General features: G+C 52.6%; 1 long non-coding RNA gene and 1 pseudogene across 1 annotated transcript; one reads left to right on the forward strand and one right to left on the reverse strand.

Moving 5' to 3' along the window:
• LOC137677068 (DNA-binding protein RFX7-like) overlaps positions 1-18662 on the reverse strand; it is a 37689-nt pseudogene extending 19027 nt beyond the window's left edge.
• Positions 18663-19584: 922 nt separating this feature from the next.
• LOC137677064 (uncharacterized) lies at positions 19585-20019 on the forward strand. The gene is made up of 3 exons (XR_011050210.1): positions 19585-19663; positions 19759-19839; positions 19930-20019. It is a non-coding gene; the product is annotated as an uncharacterized lncRNA (long non-coding RNA).
• Positions 20020-22094: the final 2075 nt, after the last annotated feature.

Below are 22094 nucleotides of genomic sequence, written 5' to 3' on the forward strand. Positions count from 1 at the left end.
TGCAGATGAAGGACTGTCTGTAGGCAATGGCTAGCCAGAGACACTAGTGAGGAAAGCTGACCCAATCTCGGTGCTTAAGGAGTTAAACAGATACCAAGAGCAATGGGGGAAGCAGCAGATGTCCTCCCTGGGGCCTTCCTGAATTCCACATGTCATTGAAAGGGCTTTGAAAAGGAGACCCGTAGGAAGCACTCAGAAAGTTTGCTTTATCATTGCTGTCCTATATAACCACAGGGCTGGACTCCCTAACTAATACCAACTGGAGGGGTTCGTAAAGCTAACGGATAGAATTGCTTGCTAATCCTGAGGCAGAGACTACTGACTAACAAGGTAAAGCTGAAAACAAACCACTACATAAAAATAAAATTAAAAAAAAAAAAAAGGTAAGCAAGTTTCTCCCACCCTCTGTAGTCAGAGGTGATTGCCAGGGGACTGAGATGGACATCGACAATACCCGCTTACGGACAGCAACGGCCAAGACCATTCCAGCCAAATCACGAGTCTACCTTCCACCTTCACCTCAAGAAAAATTATGTCCTACTAGGAAATCTAACAGTTCAGAAAAGAAAGACCTAACAACCAACCTCATCCAGCACTGACCACTAGTAGGTGTCCTAAGCTTTCCAAATTCTTAGCCATGATCAGGCTTTAAGGCGCATAATGTTAGCAGGATGTTTTATGACAGCAATAGAACTGACCAGATTTAAGAAAAAAATAAGTATAAAACTATGTCAGCATCAAATTAAGAAGAGCCGTTTGTCAGTATTTTTATATATCACAAATATCCTAAAATAGCCACCCTTGTCTTAACATGCCAAAACAGCGTCAAATTTATCTTCCATCCATTACTTGGCTTCAGTGACCTTCAACATCAGCGAGTTTCAGAGACTACTCAAGCTCAAGAGCACCACGTGTGCATTTTCTCTCTCACTGAGCACTACTGCCCTTCACTCAGCGCACCACTACCCTCTCCCAACAAGAGGAGGGTCCTCAGCTGGCCCATGGGACCCAACTGACAGAATCCAGCTCAAGAAACAATCTCACTGTCTCCTCCTCAGAAAAAGACCAAGAGCAGACTTTGGTGTAGGATACACTGCCCTACAAGATAAATGCCTTCTCTTGCAGCTGCGTTTCGTTGCTTAGACCACAAGCTTTTCTCAGTTATTCAAGCAGGAGAAAAATAAAGACCATTAGCTCCTCTTGGGCGTAGGCATCAGAGTCAGGCTTAACATGGCATCAACGTAGTCTACACAGGGAAGATCCCAGAAATAGGATCCACACTCCTCAGATTTTAAAGTTGCCTTAATCACGTAGTTTACTTGTATCATAATACAGATCTCCATTTATCTCAATGCTGTTTTACAAAAAGACAAGGTGCTTTGTACATGACCTCAGGAAATGAGAGGCCGCAAACCTGAGGCTGGCACGCTGAAGGCTGATTCAAATACGCCTTGCTGAAAGAGAGAGTATTATTTGTGTGGGGTCAGGGCCGAACTAGGACAGCTACAGGATTTTAGCTAGTCCAGCAGAACAACTAAGCAAGCTGACATCTGCTTATGAACTGCCAGGTAGGAATACCCTTCTAGATCAACAAAAACAGTTCCACAAAAATTCTGCATTGTTCACAACAATCTTCCCCACACATCTCCTTTTCCACTTTCACTTTTTCCACTGACCACTCTCACCCCCCAAAAACCCACCACACACCTTTTTGTGTATTTTTTAAACTGACAGATAATACTGAAGGGTCCACGTCTTCCTTTTCCAAGCTATAATGACTAGAAACCTCAGGAAAAAACCCACACTAACATGCAAGGGCAACACAAGACATGAGGTTCCCATTCTCTGGTCGCGGTAGCGCGCAAGGCAGATCAGGAGAAATTCAGACAGCGAGATCCAAATAGAGTCACAAGGGCCTCACACTGGAAGGACCCGTTATGCTGTGACCTCGCACATCCTGAACAGGCAGACAGGCCTGCTGACAGGACACCAGTCTGCACTGGGACCATACAACCCCTTCTCCCTACACTGATGATGGGCAGAATCGCTAAGGAACTGCTGCTACAGCTCACAAAAGCTGCCCCAAACACACTGATCTCAAAGCCATGAACAGCCAAAGAGTTCCAAGACTGGCTGAAGCTAATTTCATGCAGCCAAAGATTAGGCGATGCAAGCTCTGCACAGAGACAAAGCATCACGTATTTGATTCTGGTATCTACAGGGAATAGGTTCAAAACCAAAATTTTGTGGTTTCAAAGGCAATTTTGAACCTTTTCTTCTTCATTCACCTTGCTCAAGACATCCTTATTTGCCCCCTTTGTAGCCACTCGTACAAGAAATGGTGGACCAGTAACTGCTTCTGTAGATCCACAGGCAGCTTCAGCCTGAGAGGGTTTTCGTGGTCCGAGACACACACAGGCTGCAGCTTGTACCTCTTCTACACTTTCTACAGTGACTGGAGACACCCTCAAGCTCACGTTGCTACTTTTCCACGACCGTGGTGCTTCCAGTGGCATAGGTTTTGGCTGCGTAGGAAGGGACAGGCACCTAGTCAGTAGCCAGAAACATGCCAGCTAGGTACAGCAGCACTGCAGCTTGTCTATGGAGCTGCTCTCTCACACCAATTTATCTCCCCAAGGGGCTCTTCCTGGCCATAAATGTCTACTCATGCTTTTGCAGTCCTGATGGTCACTTGAAGGGGTCACTCTGATTTATTCCATCCGTACAGCTGAAGAGACAAGAGTGTTCACTGCTGCTTTGAACACACCAGGAGCCTTACAGGTTTAATGCCCCAGCACCCAGCTGCTCTTTAACCCAGACGTGCACTTCCAAGGGACATGCAATATGACAGCCCATCAAAGGCAGCAGCTCTGGGCACAGAGTCGTACAGGGGTTGTTTAGATAGATGGAGCAAGGATGTCCAGCTTCGTTTGACAACGTCTGACTGCCAGCCGCTTTGGAGGCTGGAGACGGGGCGGGGGGTGGCAGGGAAGGGAACACAATAATGGCCTCCAACACAGCATCCTGTACAAACCAGAAACAAATCATTTATCTCACCACCAGAAATGCGAACTGTTAAGGTGTGCCCTCGGAGAATACAAGTACCCCAACATGAATCAGGTAAAAACAGTGTGCGAAAAGCAACAGCATTTGTTAAAGCACTGAATCTGCCAGGGAGTTGGTTCCATACAGATGAAGTGCAAGTGACACCCAGTGTTTATATCTGTTAGTTTGCTCCTAACAAATTCAAGGATAAATTATTTTTAGGGGTTATATAATATTTTTAAAGCTGAGGGATGGTGTATGTGGGAAGGATAAGGCTACCACATATTACAGAGACTGAACTTGGTCTGATTAAGTCAGACAAAGCATCCTTTACAGAGCTCAATCAGCAAGTTCGTTACCTTATTATGAACTCCAGGTCTTCTCATTATTCTATTGTTAATCGTATTAGTATACTCTAAAGTACATGTTCAAGATTAACTGGTCAAAACAGCTGAGTCTACTAACATGTGCCATTTTCACAAGCTCTAACCATGAATCCATTTACTAACAGAGTGTATGAAACAAGATGATGAAACAGAAGGCTTCTGAGCTGATATGGAGACAATTAATAACCTAAAGCTCTAAAGGCAATGCCTGCCAGCCTGTGACACTTTGAACTGATCGTAACACAGAAATCCTTTTTATGTATGCCTATTAAAATAGCTTTAAAATGTGCTCTCTACACAGCAAAGCAAGAGTCAAACTAATAAAGCGGCACTTCCAGAAGTTGGTAAGTGTTTTATTTCCACAAAAGTCACTACGAATCTACCTAGATTCAATGAACATGTATTAAGGTGAGAAGTTCTTGAAATGCTCATTTTGGGCAAGAAAACAGCATTTGGAAAGAAATTTCCAGCTTTTAAGGAGTTTAAAACTTGCACACAACTTTATCAGAATAGAATGGTCTTGCCTGGGTTACAGCTGTTTACAACCAAGGACTATAAAGAACAGGTATTAACACTGTCCATTCTCGCCCCCACCCTTCCCAAATTCACACGGTAGAAAATGATGCCAGTGACAACTGGGAGAGAGACTCCTACTTCACTGATGGAAGTCTAAGAGGAGAAGACAGAAGGAAAGGCACGTGCAGAAGGAAAGGGTGAGAAAGAAGGCATAAACTAAGAAATGGTGACACGATGATGACTATAGCACAAAACACAGACCAGACCAGAGAACGGTAAGCGTGGCCCGAGCCCGAGCCCCTGAAGGCAGACCGCAGGCTGAGTGCGCACACGCGTGTGTACACACGCGTTTGTGTGCATGCAGAGTACGCTGCCAGTTCCACAGACTGCAAAGGATAAAAATATTTCCTACACACACTAAATGCGGGAAGATTCACAACAAGATTATAACAAAGAGTTGTAACTTGTCACCTCACCAGTTTTAGCTGCTGCCTATACCTGAGTCGGGGAGGGGGAGAAAAAAGATCAACATTTTTCATTTTGTGCATCAAAACACTGTAATGTTACAGCAGCAAGGTGCATTTACCTTTGCCAGTCATTAATGTCTGCAACATCCAGTAATTCAATTATCAACTGCTCCTCACTTGAAGCAGGAAGAACAACAACACGTAACATGCTATTATCTAATTCCGTGGCTATAAAGGCTCTCTCTGATGTTAATGTGAATTCTTCAAGTCCAAACAATTTTACAGCAGTTTTCAGCAAGCTGCAATTCCTTTCTCAGGTTGAAAAATGATTCCTGACACATCCCAAACCTCCAGCAGGTGACTGATTGGAGTCACACTCAGATAATCTATCAACATAAAATTCAGATCAATTAATATAATTGTTTAGCAATAAAAGAGAAAGGTTTTTAATTAGGACTAGGGTTCTTCGGAGTACATATTTGATTAGTATTGAAAAAATAATTTTATTGTCTTTCCTATTTTAATCTTTGGTTCAAGTTTTGGTTTTGCTCTTCCAGTATACTTCGACAGGAAAGATTCACACAGGATATAAGGAAACACCAAAACCAGTATGGCTAATTTAATGTAAAACATAAAATGGCAGTATCTGCTGGGCGACTAGACAGCTTTTTTTTGAGGATGCCAATATGAAAATGCTTGAGTGGTCTAACAGAGAGCACGCTTTGACATAAACAATTGCTCTAGGCAATAACATCCTGTTATTCTTTTGTTCCAGCTAGACAGGTCAAGAATCAACTACCACTAAATCAAGCTAAGAAAAGAGCATCAAAGGATATTGCAACGACAAAACAGTACAGCCACAGCAGCATCACCTTCTGAGACTCTGGTGATATCAGGAATTATACACTAAGGCTTTCTTCAGTTTCATACCGTGACCGCACATAGTACACCGATAAAAAGAGAACAGACAATTCAGCTCTGGGTATGTGCAGATAAGGCAAACTGGAATAAACATACCAGTAGTCTGGAAGTTCAAAACTGAAACCAGAAAATAGCCTGGCCCAGGGAAAGTACATAAAGGGGAAGGGATGTTAAACGGACTGATCGCGTTCTATGTCCCATGCAGAGCAATCCCTCCCATCCCATGGACTGAGGTCCAGACGGTCAGTAGAGGGGAAGGGGAAAAAAAAAAGTATTATCAACTATTATGGGGTGTTGTGCAGTGCACATCTACACAGACTGACCTCCTTCAGCAACAGCTACAAACAGCAGGAGAAGTTTAGGATACTTGCATGGGTACAAGCGCATTAAAGCCAAGCCCCTTTTAAAGAGTAAGCACGAGCAGAAGAGAGACACACCACGGATGTACAGTTTCTTTTATAGCGTGCTACTCACATCCGTGAGACATCTTACTCAAGGTACCCAGCTTCCCCCTACTAGTAGGTTGTATGTCAAGCACAAATTATCGATTAAAGACCGACACCGTCACACAGCAGGCCCTGAAGCCCAGGAACAGCTCGGAAACAACGCCGAAAGGTACTTACAGCTAAAGCGACTATGTATTTCAGTTGATTCTCGCATCTGCCGATTTCAGTAGTTGAAACTGCTGTTTCTATAATTATAAAACTCGTTATCTTAGCAAGTTTCCTAGCCTGTATGTCCCATCCAAGAGCACTTCACTGATTTCAAGTTGCATTAAAAGTTTGGGGGTTGTTTTGGTTTTTACCTTGAGATTATTAGTGACCATAAAAATTATGTTTGAGTGTTTCACAGCAAAAACAAATTCCTTCCTGGCATTTACTGGAGCGATAAGCAGTCTCTTCATCTCAGATAAACCTTTCAGAATGTGAATAATTAAGGATTTGTCTCTATTACCTACACTGAGGTTAGCACAGAATGTTTTCCATTAAGCAGTCCAGAAGATATTGACATTCTTCACCTCTCTAACCTTAAAAACAACATTTAAGAACAGACCTTCCTCATATAGAGAAAGAGGTACTAAGAATTCTAAATACAATTCTTTAGCTCTTAAACAAAAAACTCCAACACATAATTAGAAGACCAGGCTAGCTAAGAGCACTCATATATGCTATGCTCAGCTTGAGCAATCCCAGCAGGAGACAGATACAAAGCTGACAGCATGAGAAACAGGCCCAATGAAGGTATTGTTAAAACCAACCACCTCATCTGAAAGAAAGCATCTCCCACAGAACGGCGAGCCTTAGCTGAAAGAAAGCAGCTCCTGGAGTATTCAGACCTTGCAAGGGAGGCAGACATATGTGTTAGATGACCTCTAAATGATAAGAAGTTTTGTTAGCATCATCTCACCAGTTCATTTCACCAGAAGGTGGGAAGTGGGGAGGAGACTTTGCCATCTTGACCATTCCTTCACAACCGAGAGAGCACTCTCCTCCCCCTCTATGGTGACCAACACAGCAGAACCATTTTTCTTTCAAGAAATTCTCTCAAAGCAAGCAAAGCAAGTTTTAAATTCAGGAAGACTCCTATTAGAGAACTACATTAATCAATCTTGTAAACTTAATGAAAGTCATTAAATACCACCTGCCAGTTACAGTCTGCTCTTGCTAACTCATTAGAAGAACTTAAATGTTTATTGTACCATAGGAGCATTTTGTATGCAGAAATAAGGAAGTCTTGTCCTTCAAGAAATGCTGAGTGTTGCTACAGATTGTATTTAACACCTACGTTTGATTGCAAATTAAGGAAAAGATTCAACGAGATGACAGACCACTAACATAGTTAACTGCTTGTCAACAGAATTTTACTTTTTTTTAAAAAAAAAAAACAACAAGAACAAAAAAAAACACAAAAAGAAACTAACAAAAAAAACAACAAACCAAACAAACAAGCACCAAACCACTTTTCAACATATGCAACCCAATATCCACAACAGTCAGGGTCAGTGTTTGTTAGTTCAGTGTGAAAGGCTTTAAAAAGCAAAACAGAACAAACCCAGGTACAGAAGTGTCCTGCTTTGGCCTAAACCAGGCCAATTTTCCTTTCAGTGATTTTTACTTTCAGCTCAGTCTCCTCTAAGTCTCATCACCACTGCCTCAACCTGAAAGACACTTATGAACACTGTTAGTATTATGCAGCAATTAACATCATGCAGTTCAGAATTAAGTATTCTCACCCAGGATTAGATCACCTTCAGGGACACATTGGGCTCCACCATCCTGCAGCATCACCTACCAAGCACATCCAGGTCCTTGAGCAAAAGCAATCCCACGAATGGGTTTACCTTTGCCCGTAGCAGGAAGAACCCAGACAGTTTTTCCCAACAGATTCCTTTCATGCACCACAGAGACTTTATCCCCTTCTACTGTATGTAAAAGGTCTGACTGAGCAGGGCCAGCTCGGTTGATAGATCCCCTGGTGTTAACTAACCAGGTAGCTTGTGCCAGATGCTTATCCCAGTTTTTAAAGGTTCCACCCCCCATTGCTTTCAGGGTAGTTTTTAACAGCCCATTATACCGTTCAACTTTCCCAGATGCTGGTGCATGATAGGGGATGTGATATACCCATTCGATGCCATGCTCTTTGGCCCAGTTATCTATGAGACTGTTTTTGAAATGAGTCCCATTGTCCGACTCAGTTCTCTCTGGTGTGCCATGTCGCCACAAGATTTGCTTTTCAAGGCCCAGAATAGTGTTCCGGGCAGTGGCATGGGGCACAGGGTATGTTTCCAGCCATCCGGTGGTCGCCTCCACCATGGTAAGTACATAGCGTTTACCCTGGCGGGTTTGAGGGAGTGTGATGTAGTCAATTTGCCAGGCCTCCCCATATTTATATTTCAACCACCGCCCCCGCTACCACAGAGGTTTTAACCGTTTGGCTTGCTTAATTGCAGTGCATGTTTCACAATCATGTATAACCTGTGCAATAGAGTCCATGGTTAAGTCCACCCCTCGGTCACAAGCCCATCTATATGTTGCATCTCTCCCTTGATGACCTGAAGTGTCATGAGCCCACCGAGCTAAAAATAGTTCACCTTTATGTTCCCAGTCCAAATCTATTTGGAACACTTTAGCAGCCTGATCTGCTTGTTGGTTGTTTCGATGTTCATCAGTTGCCCGACTTTTAGGTACGTGAGCATCTACATGACGTACCTTCACGACTAGTTTCTCTAGCCGAGCAGCAATATCTTGCCACAATTCAGCAGCCCAAATAGGTTTCCCTTTGTGCTGCCAGTTGCTTCGCTTCCACTGCTTTAACCACCCCCACAAGACATTTGCCACCATCCATGAGTCAGTATAAAGATACAGCCTTGGCCACTTTTCTCGCTCAACAATGTCTAAAGCCAGCTGGATGGCTTTTACCTCTGCGCATTGATTCGATTCACCTTGTCCTTCTGTGGCTTCTGTGACTCGTCGTATGGGACTCCATACAGCAGCTTTCCACTTCCGATGCTTTCCTACAAGACGGCAGGATCCATCGGTGAACAGGGCATACTGCTTCTCATCCTCTGGTAGTTCATTATATGGTGGGGCTTCTTCAGCACATGTCACCTCCTTTTCTGGTGGCATTCCGAAGTCTTTGCCTTCTGGCCAGTCCATGATCACTTCTAAGATTCCTGGGCGATTAGGGTTTCCTATTCGAGCCCTCTGTGTAATTAATGCAATCCATTTACTCCACAGAATCACACAGAATCACAGAATGTTTGGGATTGGAAGGGACCTCGAAAGATCATCCAGTCCAATCCCCCTGCCGGAGCAGGATTGCCTAGACCATATCACACAGGAACGCGTCCAGGCGGGTTTTGAATGTCTCCAGAGAAGGAGACTCCACAACCTCTCTGGGCAGCCTGTTCCAGTGTTCGGTCACCCTCACTGTAAAGAAGTTTTTCCTCATATTTATGTGGAACCTCCTGTGTTCCAGCTTGCACCCATTGCCCCTTGTCCTGTCAAGGGATGTCACTGAGAAGAGCCTGGCTCCATCCTCATGACACTTGCCCTTTACATATTTATAAACATTAATGAGGTCACCCCTCAGTCTCCTCTTCTCTAAGCTAAAGAGACCCAGCTCCCTCAGCCTCTCCTCATAAGGGAGATGTTCCACTCCCTTAATCATCTTCGTGGCTCTGCGCTGTAGCATCAGTTGCATGATGAGTAGTAAGAACCTTACCCTTGAACATCCAGCCTAGTACTGGTAATCGGGGTGCCAGGAGAAGCTGTGCCTCAGTACCAATTACCTCTGAAGCAGCTCTAACTCCTTCATATGCTGCCAGTATCTCTTTTTCAGTTGGGGTGTAATTGGCCTCGGAGCCCTTGTATCCTCCACTCCAAAATCCTAGGGGTCGACCTCAAGTCTCCCCTGGCGCTTTCTGCCAGAGGCTCCAGGTGGGACCATTGTCCCCAGCTGCGGTGTAGAGCCCATTTTTAACATCTTGTCCCATACGGACTGGTCCAAGGGCTACTGCATGCACAATCTCTTGTTTAATCTGTTCAAAAGCCTGTTGTTCTTCAGGGCCCCACTGAAAATCATTCTTCTTTCTGGTCACTTGATAAAGAGGGCGTACAATCTGGCTGTAATCTGGAATATGCATTCTCCAGAAACCCACAACGCCTAAGAAGGCTTGTGTTTCCTTTTTGTTAGTTGGTGGGGACATAGCTGTTATTTTGTTGATCACCTCTATCGGGATCTGGCGACGCCCATCTTGCCATTTAACCCCTAAAAACTGGATCTCCCGGGCAGTTCCCTTGACCTTGCCTCTTTTTATGGCAAAACCAGCTTTCAGAAGAATTTGAATTATTTTCTCCCCTTTGTCAAAAACTTCTGCTGCTGTATCACCCCACACAATGATGTCATCAATGTATTGCAAATGTTCTGGAGCTCCACCCTTTTCTAGTGCAGTCTGGATCAGTCCGTGGCAAATAGTAGGACTGTGTTTCCACCCCTGGGGCAGTCGATTCCACGTGTACTGGATACCTCTCCAGGTAAAAGCAAACTGTGGCCTGCACTTTGGTGCCAAGGGAATAGAGAAAAATGCATTAGCAATGTCTATGGTGGCGTACCACTTGGCTGCCTTTGACTCCAGTTCGTATTGAAGTTCTAGCATGTCTGGCACAGCAGCACTCAGCGGTGGCGTAACTTCATTTAGGCCACGATAGTCCACAGTTAATCTCCATTCTCCATTAGACCTTTGCACTGGCCATATAGGACTATTAAAGGGTGAGCGATTCTTGCTAATCACTCCTTGATTCTCTAAATGTCTAATCAGTTTATGAATGGGGATCAGGGAGTCTCGATTGGTGCAATATTGTCATCGGCGCACCGTGGTAGTAGCAATTGGCACCTATTGTTCTTCAACTTTCAGCAACCCCACAACAGAAGGATCTTCTGAGAGGCCAGGCAAGGTAGACAGCTGTTTAATGTCCTCAGTCTCTACAGCTGCTACACCAAAGGCCCATCTATATCCTTTTGGGTCCTTAAAATACCCTCTCTTAAGGCAGTCTATGCCAAGGATGCACGGAGCATCTGGGCCAGTCACAATGGGGTGCTTTTTCCATTCATTTTCAGTTAGGCTCACTTCGGCCTCCAATACAGATAACTCTTGAGATCCCCCTGTTATTCCCAAAATACTGACAGATTCTGTCCCTTTATGATTCGATGGCATGAGGGTGCACTGTGCACCAGTGTCTACCAGGGCTCGATATTTTTGTGGTTTTGATGTGCCAGGCCATCGAATCCACACAGTCCAATAAACTCAGTTGTCCCTCTCCTCCACCTGGCTGGAGGCAGGGCCCCTCTAATTAAAGACTGGATTCGTGCAGCTCACGGGGATTGGACCTTCATTTCCGCTATTCATATTTGGGAAATAGGGACCTGAGGCCCATCTACTGTGACTGGAGTCCTGCTCATTGGTAACTGGAGCAGCCATCCTCCTAGGAAAATCCTCTCTGGTATTTCTGTTAGCTTGCAACTCACGTACTCGTGCCTGTAGGGTACTGGTAGGTTGTCCATGCCATCTGCTCATGTCCTCCCCATAATCACGCAGGGCAAACCACAGGATACCTCGTGACGTGTTCCGTTTCCTTTGAGCCGGTCCTGTAGGAGAGCGTTTCCTCCTAAAGGCTGCAACGCGGGCCTGTGTAGGTAGAGATTTAAGTTTATTCTCGATCCTGGACAGTTTGTCTGACAATTGTTTAAATGAGTCCTTGTTTTCCTTAGTCACTTTTCCCACAGCCGAGACACGGGCCTGCAGTGGGGAAGAAATACTATCTTCATACTGTCGCATATACTTAGCCATTTCGCCCACACTAGGTCGTGCCATAGCATCTTCTCCCCAGACTAATATTGACAATGTATGGGTATGTGTCGGTGGAGCATTCTTCACAACCTTCCGGAACATGGATCGGTTGCATTCCACTTCATCAGGATTTACAGGATCTACAATGTCCTGTGGGTGTCTATAAATGATCTCTTGCACAGCCAGTTCTCTAAGGTAGTTAATACCTTTTTCTATAGTGATCCAGTTGCTTAGGTGGCTCATAACATCATCTTTATAGGGATACCTGCTCTTTACAGCTGACAAGAGTCGCCTCCAGAGACTGATAGTGTTTGACCTTCTTGCAAGCACCTTATCAATACCACCATCTCTGGACAGGGATCCCAACTGCCTGGCTTCTCTACCATCCAATTCCATGCTATCCGCCCCATTATCCCAGCATCGGAGCAAACAGGTAATAATCGGCTCACCATTATAACGACTAAAGTCTTTCCTTATATTTCGCAGTTTTTTCAGGGATAAGGAGTGGTAGGTTATCTCTACGTTCGAGTCCTCCTCCTGTGATAGTTCTGCTGTAGAACGACCTTTCTTGTGTGATGGGTCTGCTTTAAAAAGACGATCAGGGAAACCCCCATCTGTGTCGGGTCCTGACTCTGACTGAGAAGGGCCCTCATCTGGGTCATGTGCTGGCTCTGCCTTAGAAGGCTCTGAGTCATCATCCTTCTCTTCACGAGCTGATTTCTTTCGGTGTTTTCTCCCGGTTATAGGGGCAGCATAATACCTACAGCTGTTGCTGCACCGACATTTAATTGTGTACCACACCAGAAACACATTTAGGACACCCGAAAATAAAAGCATGCCCCGTTCAAATTTCGCAGGCATCAGCTTGACAAAAAAGGAGAAGATACTATCAAACCGTTGCTAAACCGTCTGGTATCACCTGGGGTAGTTTGGGGCTCTCTGGGCCAATTTGGGGGGTCCCTGGGGCAGATTTGAGGCTCTCTGGGGCAATTTGGCGGGTTCCCAGGGCACTTGGGGGATCTCTGAGGCAGTTGGGAGGGGGTTGAGGGACAGTTGGGAGGGGCGTGGGGCAGTTTGGGGGTTCCTGGGGCAGTTTTGGGCCCTGTGGGGCAGTTTAGGGGTCCCTGGGGCACTTTGGGGGGGATCGAGGGGCAGTTGGGAGGGGTGTGGGGCAGTTTGGGGGGTCCCCAAGGCAAGTTTGGAGGGTTTCTGGGACAGTTTGAGGCCTTGTGGGGCAGTTTAGCAGGTTCCTGGGGCATCTTCAGGCCCTGTGGGGCAGTTTGGGGGCTTCCTGGGGCAGTTTGTGGTTCTCTGAGGCAATTTGGGGTGTCCCTGTGTTACCGGCAAATAGTACCCAAGGAAACTCTCTAACCCCAATGACAGTTTAGAAGCCAACATTGGTTTATTGCAGCGCTGGGTGCACGGGGGATCTCTCCTCCTCGCATGCACACCCAGGGACAAAAGCGCACTCGTCATACATATTACAGGAAAATTAATATTCATATAATTCCAAGAACAGCCCAGCTATTCCAAGAAACTTATGCATCTGCTAATACATTCTGTAATTGTCTTTGCGCACGCATACTGAATTGGGGAGGGGTCTGGGGTGGTCCCTGGGGGTCTCTGGTGGTCGCAATCTCCCCTAATTGTGCTTCTGCGCAAGCGCGGTCGAGGCCCTTCTTGTTGCCGAGTGCAGGTGGCCTCAAGGAGAAGATGTTGTTGTTCTGGTTCTCACCGCACTTATCTCTCCTCTGGCGTCGGAGTTTGGGGATCAAGTTAATTTAGACATCACAAAGTTGTTTTTCACAGCCCTGTTTGTCTTTGGCCCTTCCTTAGAATTAGCGAGGAATTTAACAGAGACCATGGATTTTCTAAGACTAAGCGTGAGCAAGAACCGTTGACGACTATAACGCTGTTATGGGTCCCAGAAGCAGCCTCTATCTGGCCTTTTAGGGCCTGCTCTGAGGCCTGCTCTGAGGCCTGCTCTTGCTAAACCGTTGCTAAACCGTCTGATATCACCTGGGGTAGTTTGGGGCTCTCTGGGGCAATTTGGGGGGTCCCTGGGGCAGTTTGAGGCTCTCTGGGGCAATTTGGCGGGTTCCCAGGGCAGTTTGGGGGTCCCTGAGGCAGTTGGGGGGGGGGGGGTTGAGGGACAGTTGGGAGGGGCGTGGGGCAGTTTGGGGGTTCCTGGGCCAGTTTGAGGCCCTGTGGGGCAGTTTAGCAAGTTCCTGGGGCATCTTCAGGCCCTGTGGGGCATTTTGGGGCATTTCTGGGGCAGTTAGAGGTCCTGTGGGGCAGTTTAGAGGGTGCCCTGGGGTAATCTGGGGACTTGTGGGGCAGTTTAGGGTGTCCCTGGGGCATTTTGAGGCCCTGTGGGGCAGTTTGGGGGGGTTCCTGGGGCAGTTTGTGGCACAAAACACAGAGTCGGCCTTTTAGAGCCTCCTCTGAGCCCTGCTCTGAGCCCTGCTCTTGCTAAACCGTTGCTAAACTGTCTGGTATCACTCGCATGTCCCCAACTGCCCCTGTGGTGCCCCCAACACCCCCATGGTGTCCCCAATGCCCCTACGGTGTCCCAAACTGTCCCCCCCCCTTGCCGCCCTCTCCCCAGGGCAACATCTGGGTGTACTGCCGCGTGTGGCCGGTGCTGCTGCAGGAATGGGGCTGGCAGCGGGGGTTGGGCCCCCTCCACTTCCCCCCCGGCAACGAGAGGAGCCTTGTGCTGTCCCAGCCCGGGGTTGGGGGGGACCCCACTTAATATAGGGGGTTTTGGGGTGAATCCCCTTGATTTAGGGCATTTGGGGTGCAAAATTGGGTTTTGGAGGGCCAAAGTTGAGTTTTTGAGGGGCAAAGTTAGGTTTCTGGGGGCCAAAGTTGGGTTTTTGAGGGTCAAAGTTGGGTTTTTGGGGGCCAAAGTTCAGCTTTTGAGGGGTAAAGTTGGGCTTTTGGAGGGGCAAAGTTGGGTTTTGGGGGCAAAGTTTGATTGTGAGGGGCAAAGTTGAGTGTTTGGGGGCCAAAGTGGGGTTTTTGTGGGCAAAGTTGGGTTTTTGAGGGGCAAAGTTGGGTTTTTGGAGGGTCAAAGTTGGGTTTTGGGGGCAAAGTTGGGTTTTTGAGGGGCAAAGTTGGATTTTTGAGGTGCAAAGTTGGGGTTTTGGAGGGGCAAAGTTGGATTTTGGGGGCCAAAGTTGGGTTTTTGGGCTCCCGCCCCCATGGGGGTGAGGTCGCGGCTGGGGCTCCCCCAGCTTCCTGAGACCCCCCCCAAAGATGGACACCCCCCACACACACACTGCGATGGGGTGGGGAGGGACAGGATTTGAGAGGGGGGATTTGGGGGGGGCCTCCTCAAGGAATGGGGCTGGGGGGGAGGTTCCCAGTTTGGGGGGGCTCATGCAGGGATGGGGAGGGGCTCCCGGTTTGGGGGGGTGCTGGAACGGGAGGTTCATGCAGGCGATGGGGGGGCGGCAAGATTTGGGGGGCTCCTCTCCAAGTAACAGGATTGGGGGGGGTTCCCAGTTTGGGGGGGGGTCATGCAGGGATGGGGGAGCAGGATTTGAGGGACCCCCCAAGGAATGGGGCTGGGGGGGGTCCCAGTTTGGGGGGGTTCTGGACGGGGGGGGGGTCATGGAGGGATGGGGGAGCAGGATTTGAGGGACCCCCCAAGGAATGGGGCTGGGGGCTTCCCAGTTTGGGGGGTTCCCAGTTTGCAGGGGGGGCTCATAGAAAAATGAAGGGGTCCCAGTTTGGGGGGTCTTGATCTGGGGGGTCATGCAGAGGAATTGGGGGGGCAGGATTTGGGGGACCCCCCCCAAGGAATGGGGCTGGGGGGGCTCCCAGTGGGGGGGGCGCTCATGCAGAGATGGGGGGGGCTCCCAGTTTTGAGGGAGTCCTAGACTGGGGGTGGGTCCCAGTTTGGGGGAGCGTCCCAGTCTGGGGGGTCCTGGTTTTGGGGGGTGGGTGTTCCATTTTGGGGGGGTCCCGGAGTGTGGGGGGGTCATGCAGGGATGGGGGGGGCAGGATTTGGTGGACTCACCCCCAAGGATTTATCCCTGAGGGGCACCCACGGCTGCTCAGGGCAGCCCGGCCCGAGGTCTCACCCCCCACAGCCGAGGATCCCCCCGAGCTCTCGGCTCAATCTCCCGCTTTCGGTTTAAAGCCGGTCCAGAACTTTCCCCCGCACCAAGGTCAGATTGACAGGCCTGGAGCTCCCGGCTCCTCCTTCCGGCCCAGCTCAGGCTCTGGGTCCAGTTCGGGCTCTGGCCCAGTTCAGGCTCTGGCCTGGTTCAGGGCTCTGGGCCAGCCTGGGCTCTGGTCCAGTTCATATCCCAGCCCAGTTCAGGCTCTAGGCCCAGTTCGCGGTTTGAGGCCAGCTCCCAGTTCAGGCCCTGTACTGGTTTGGGGCCAGCTCCCAGTTCAGGCCCTGTACTGGTTTGGGGCCTGCGGAGAAAAGGACTCAGTGCACGATCCCATGTGAATGCAGCAGAAGCCGTTTATTACCAAACAAGCCCCTTGTTATAACATTTTTGCTTCTGTACGTGCAGAAGGGGGTGCAAAGGGGGATTTGGGGGGTTCAGGGGGGGTTTGGGGGCCCCCCACCTGCAGGAGTAGCGCGATCTCCTCCGCCACGTCCTGCTGGGAGGCGTCCGGGGGGAACAGGCAGTTGAAGCTGAAATCAGAGCAGACGTCACCGCGGCGCTCGCGGCCCACGGGGGACGGGCAGGAGGGTTGGGGGGGCCCCAAAAACCCAACTTTGCCCCTCCAAAAACCCAACTTTGCCCCTCCAAATCCCCTAAATCAAGGGGAATCACCCCAAAACCCCCTATATTAAGTGGGGTCCCCCCCAACCCCGGGCAGGGACAGCACGAGGCTCCTCTCATCTCCGGGGGGGAAAGTGGAGGGGCCCCGGCCCCCGCTGCCGGCCCCGCTCCTGCGGCAGCACCGGCCGCACGCAGCAGAACACCCGGGTGTTACCCTGAGGAGGTGGGGGCAAGGAGGGGGTTGGGGACACCATGGGGGTGTTGGGGACATGGGAGGGGTTTGGGGACACCATGGGGGGGTTGGAGGCACAGAGAGGGAGCCGAGCGTCCCAGGGAACATGGGGGGGTGTTGGGGACATGGGGGGGCATTGGGGACATGATGGGGGGGGCCCCAGGGGGGTTGTTGGGGACATGGGATGGGGGGGGACCAGAGGACACGGGGGGCTGTTGGGGACACCATGGGGGCATTGAGGTCACCACAGGGGTGGTTGGGGACATGGTGGGGTGCTGGGGACATGGGAAGGGGGCCCAAGACCCATGGCGGGGGGTGGTTGGGGGCACTGCAGGGGGTGTTGGGGACATGGGGAGGGGGCCCAGGGGACATGGGGGTTATTGGGGACACCCAGGGGGGGCGTTGGGGACACCTGGATCTCCCGCAGCTCGTTGTGCAGGCGGCGCCCCTCTATCTCCAGCGTGTGCAGCCACTGCTCCACCTGCGCCAGTGCCTCCTCCTGGGCCTGCACCAGCTGCGCCTGGGGGGGGCAGTATTGGGGGGGACAGGGTGGTTATGGGGGGTGCGGGACACACGGTAATTGGGAGAAAACAGCCCTGGAGGGGTGGAGAAGTGGCCCCCATCATTGAGGGGGGGGGAAAGGGGGGGCAAAATATGGCCCTGGAGGCACAGGAAACCACTCCCTGTCAGGGTTTGGGGGGCAAAAATCAGCCCTCGGGGGGTGGGAAATCAGCCTCTGTCATGTTGGGGGGGCAAACCCCAGGCCCCACCGTGGGCTCCTGAGCTCCCCCCTCACTTTTTGGGCACAAAAGTGGCCAAATTGGTGCCCAACACCCCCGTTTTTTTGCGGGGGGAAGGGGGGAGCCCCCCCAAATGCCCCCCCCAATAACGTACCACTATGTCCTGCAGGCGGGCAGCCAGCTCCCACATGTGCCCCTCAGCCTCCTTCAGCGCCTGCACGCCCCGCACCGCCTCCTCCAGCCGCCGCTTCTCGGCCGCCAGCCCCTCGGCCTCGCGCCGCCAGCGGTCCCACGCCGCCTGCAGGCTCCTGTGGTTGTGGAGGGGTTAAACCCCACTTTTTGGGGGCACCCCGATATCTGGGGAGGGGGCACACACTCACTGCAGGCGCAGGGCGAGGTGGCTCTCGCGGGCATCGCGTTCCCCCCGCAGGGTCTCCACCAGGTGCCGGAGGTCGCGGTTTTGGGCCTCAAGCACCCGATTCTGCTCCTGGCACCCCCTGAGCTCCGCCTGCAGGTCGGTCACTTGGCTCCTGAGGTCCCCAGGGGGGTGTTTGGAGGCGGGGGGGGCACCTGTGGGGGGGACATGGAGAGGGGGGTTGGGGACATGAGGGGGGGGGGCCTAGGGGAGATAAAGGGGGGGTAGGGGACATGGGGGTTGTGTTTGGGACATAGGAGGGGGGACTGGGGGACACCGAGGGGGGAGCTGGGGACACCACGGGGACACGGGAGACATGGCAGGGGGGACCCTGGCAACATGGGGGGGGCTGGGGACACGAGGGGGCATTGAGGGGCACTAGGGGACGCGGCGGGGGGTGTCCCCTGTCACTCACCTCCCTGGGACGCTGCTGGGGGGACAGGGGGGGGTGTGATTTACCGGGGAACGGGTGCCCCGGTAACCCCACCCCGCACCCCGGTAACACTCCCCCCACACCCCGGTATAACGGCCCTGGTTATAACGTACCTGGTGTGGCCGCTGAGACGGCGGGTCGGGCCGGGGCGGTGGGGCCGGGCCGGGCCCGTTCCTGTGGGGGGAGAACGGGGCTGAGGCTGCGCCAGGGCTCCGGGGACCCGCTGGGGGCTCCAGGGCCTCCCCCCGCCTCACCTGCTCCTGCTCCTGCTCCGGCAATGCCGCCGCCTCCGGGCCGGGGCCGCTGGGGCTGGGAGGATCGAGGCCGGAGTCGGGGCCGGGGCCGGAGTCGGGGTCCTGGTCGGGATCCCGGTCAGGGTCCCACTCGGAGCCACCGGCCATCTCCATGTCGCCGCTCGGGGCCGCGCCCGCAGCAACCGGACAAACCGCCGCCACCGCTCTCTGCCCCGGGCACCTTTAAACCGCCGAGCGCCACGCGCGGATTGGCCGAGCCTCAACCAATCGCAGCCCTCGCTTTTGCCCCCACATCTTGCCCCCCCCGTACCCTGCATGAACCCCCCGGTCCAGCACCCCCCAAATTGGGACCCTCCCCCCAAACTGGGACACCCCCCTCCTTGCATGAGCCCCCCCAAACTGGGAGCCCCCCCCAGCCCCATTCCTTGAGGAGGCCCCCCCCAAATCCCCCCCTCCCAAATCCTGCCCTCCCCACCCCATCGCAGTGTGTGTGTGGGGGGGTGTCCAGCTTTGGGGGGGGGTTCAGGAGGTTGGGGGAGCCCCAGCCGCGACCTCACCCCCATGGGGGCGGGAGCCCAAAAACCCCACTTTGGCCCCCAAAAATGCAACTTTGCACCCCAAAAAAACAACTTTGCCCCTCAAAAACACAACTTTGGCCCCCAAAAACCGAACTTTGCCCCCAAAACCCCCACTTCGGCCCCCAAAAACCCAACTTTGCTGCCCAAACACCCAACTTTGAACCTCAAAAACTCAACTTTGGCCCTCAAAAACACAACTTTGCCCCCCAAATGCCCTAAATCAAGGGGAATCGCTCCAAAACCCAATATATTAAGGGGGTCCCCCCCTATCCCGGGCCAGACAGCACCAGGCTCCTCTTGTCACCGGGGGGAAAGTGGAGGGCCCCCCCCAAATACCCATCTTCCAAATCCTGCCCTCCCCATCCCATTACCATGTGTGGAGGGTGCCCAGCTTTGGGGCATGGGGGGGTCCCCTAGATCCCACACCCCCCCCACCTGCAGGCCCCCAGGATGTGATGGCGAGCGACACGGGGGCCCCCCAAGCCCCGCCCCCCCCACCCCCCCCAGTTTCGGGAGGGTCAGGACGTCCTGGCGCACTGGACCGACGGGCTCCTCTACCTGGGCACCATCAAAAAGGTGGGCACCCCCCCCAACCCCTCCTAGACCCCCCATTTCCCACCCCCCCCTTTATTTCACCCCAATTCCTTTATTTTGGGGTCCCCCCCCCCAAGGTGGACGCGGGGCGTGGGGCTGCCTGGTGCAATTCGAGGATAATTCCCAATTCCTCGTCCTTTGGAAAGACATCAGCCAAGGTAATTCATTAATTACTAATTAATTGTTAATTAATCAGCCCCCCCTTAATTAATTACCCCTCTTAATTAATTAATTACACCCCGATACAGCCGCGGTGCCGGGCGAGGATCAATCCTGCTGCGTCTGCTCCGGCCGAGCCCTGAACCCCGAAAACCTTTTGGTTCGCTGCGAGAAATGCGGCCACGGTGAGGGGACACCCCCCCATAATTTAACCTCCCCATTATTACACCCCAACCCCAGAAAATCAGTCCCTGCCAGGATGGAGGGCAAAAAACAGCACTGGGGGGTGGTAAATCAGCCCCCGTCATGGTGGGGGGGCAAACCCCAGCCCCCACTGTGGGCTTCTGAGCTCCCCCCTCACTTTTTAGTCACAAAAGCGGCCAAATTGGTGCCCAACACCCCCCTTTTTTTGCGGGGGGAAGGGGGGAGCCCCCCCCAAATCCCCCCCCCAATAACGTACCACTAGGTCCTGCAGGCGGGCGGCCAGCTCCTGCGCACACCCCTCAGCCTCCAGCCGCCGCTTCTCGGCCGCCAGCCCCTCGGCCTCACGACGCCAGCGGCCCCGCTCCTCCTCCAGGCTCCTGGGGTTGGGGGGGGGTTTAAACCTCAATTTTGGGGGGCAGCCCGATATCTGGGGAGGGGGCACACACTCACTGCAGGCGCAGGGCAAGGTGGCTCTCGCCGGCCTCATGCTCCCCCCACAGGATCTCCACCAGGTGCCGGAGGTCACAGTTTTGGGCCTCAAGCACCCGATTCTGCTCCCGGCACCCCCTGAGCTCCGCCTGCAGGTCGGTCACTTGGCCCCTGAGGTCTGAAGGGGGCGTTTCGAGGCGGGGGGGCACCTGTGGGGGGGGGGACATGGAGAGGGGGGTTGGGGACATGGGGCGGGGGCCCAGGGGGACATGGGGGGTGTTGGGGACATGAGGGCACTCGCCTTTTCCACGGCCATTTATTTCCCCCCCCACAGAAAGGGGGGGCTCTCAAAAAGCGGATGTGAAAGGGGAGTCCGGGAGACGTGGGGGGGATGGTTGGGGACTCGGGGGGGTGGCTGGGGAGACCTTGATCTCCTGCAGCAGGTTGTGCAGGCGCCGCTGCTCCCGCTGCGCCTGCGCCCACACCTGCGCCGCGGCCTCTGCCTGCAGGTGGGCCTGGGGCTGCACCCGCTGCACCTGCGGGGGAGAGTGGTTATGGGGGGGACAGGGACCGCCATTGCCCCCCCCCACAAAGAGGGGGCTCTCAAGAAGGGCCCCCACGCCAGAGCGATGCTCCGCGTGAAATCCGTCCTCCCGTAGCAGCTCAAGGGCCTCGAGTGGGACCCCCCGACCCAGCCAATCAGCAGCAGTGTTATTGCTGCTGTGGGGGGCCTGGACAGTGAGTAACCCCCCCCATTAATTTTGGGGAACCCCCCCCATTCAGCACCCCTGTTTCTTGGGGTCCCCCCATAGTTTTGGGGTCCCCCCCATGGTGAATACACCTCCTCCCTCTCCCCCTTATTTCAGGGCTACACCCTCCTCCCTCTCCCCCCCTTATTAATTTTGGGGTCCCCCACATAGTTTTGGGGTCCCCCCCGGGTGACCATCCCCCCCGATTCCCTCAGGGTCTCCCCACAGCCCCCTCCCTCCCCCCCTTACTTTGGGGTTACACCCTCCCCCCTCTCACCCCTTACCTGGGCAATCTGGGGGGTCAGGAGGGCGATTTGGGGAGTTTGGGGGATTTGGGGGTCAATGAGGAGATTTGGGGGGATTTGGAGGCTCTCAGGGGGCATTTGGGGACTCAAAGGGGGGAGATTTGGGTGTTCAAGGGGGGTTTTGGGGTACAAGGAGGAGATTTGGGGGTTCAAAGGGGGGTTTGGGGTTCAGGGGGTTTGGGGTTCAGGGGAGGTTTGGGGGCCCCCCACCTGCAGGAGCAGCGCGACCTCCTCGAGCACGTCCTGCTGGGAGGCGTCCGGGGGGAACAGGCGGTCGAAGCTGGACTCGTAGCGGCCGTCGCCACGGTGCTCGCGGCCCACGTGGGACTGGGGGGGTGGCAGCCCCTCGGCCTGCACACAGCGGTGCTTCACCTGGGGGGCAGCGGGGTCGCTGGGGAACGCTGCACTGGGAATAGTTTTTGCTGCTTCTACGATAAAGGGGCCGAGCCCAGCTCACGGGGGGCGTTGGGGACACCTGGAGCTCCTGCAGCTCCATCTCCAGCGCGTGCAGCCGCTGCTCCCCCTGCGCCAGCGCCCGCTCCTGGGCCTTGGCCTCCCCCTCCAGGG

This window comes from Nyctibius grandis (genome assembly GCF_013368605.1).
Source record: "Nyctibius grandis isolate bNycGra1 chromosome 34 unlocalized genomic scaffold, bNycGra1.pri SUPER_34_unloc_3, whole genome shotgun sequence".
NCBI lineage: Eukaryota > Metazoa > Chordata > Aves > Nyctibiiformes > Nyctibiidae > Nyctibius > Nyctibius grandis.